This window comes from Macrobrachium nipponense, chromosome 37 (assembly GCF_015104395.2).
Source record: "Macrobrachium nipponense isolate FS-2020 chromosome 37, ASM1510439v2, whole genome shotgun sequence".
In the NCBI taxonomy this organism is placed as follows: Eukaryota; Metazoa; Arthropoda; class Malacostraca; order Decapoda; family Palaemonidae; genus Macrobrachium; species Macrobrachium nipponense.
In genome coordinates, this window is record NC_061097.1 from 12007795 (window position 1) to 12008508 (window position 714).

Genomic DNA, 714 nt, shown 5'->3' on the forward strand with positions numbered 1-714 from the left:
CGCGGAGCAGTTTGCAAGAGCACATGTAAACTAAGAAAAGATACTCATTTTCCTAATAAAATCAAACACTTTTACGTTCGGTTTAAGGTGAGCGCCTCGATATCAGTTTGCTAACTTTTAAAAATCTGAAGACTATAACAATATTAGAAGGACGTTGGTTTGTTTTCAGTGCGTAAATTTACTGAAATAAATATATAAAATAAACATGTTCGATGAATTATATTTTCACGAATAAATTCAATGCATCAAATCTCCTCGTCAGTTCTGACTCACACAAGTTATCCTAAAAGAACGTAATCTTACAAACAGATCAAAGGGCATAAATGTCACTATAACTGACATAAATATAATTTTGTTTTCAACAATTGAATATGAAACCTCCAAAATAGGTACAAAATATCTAAGTATCTAAGAATAAAACACAAAAAACAACACTATGCAATTATACTTGAATGCAACGAGTTAATTATTAAAGTCCACAGGGCCTTGTTGAACTTGATAACGACCTTCTGACAAACTGATATCGGGTCTCTGTATGAAAATACTTAGTCTCAAGCCAATCAGTGGTATAGGCAGATGAGGTTGCATTATTCATTCGAATGCTGCTTTTTTTATCAGTTTTATCCCCAGTAAGGACTGAAATAAACCTTATTGCGAGTATGGGAACTGGGCTTTTTATTCAGTGAGTTAAGTATTAATTCATCTAACTAACTT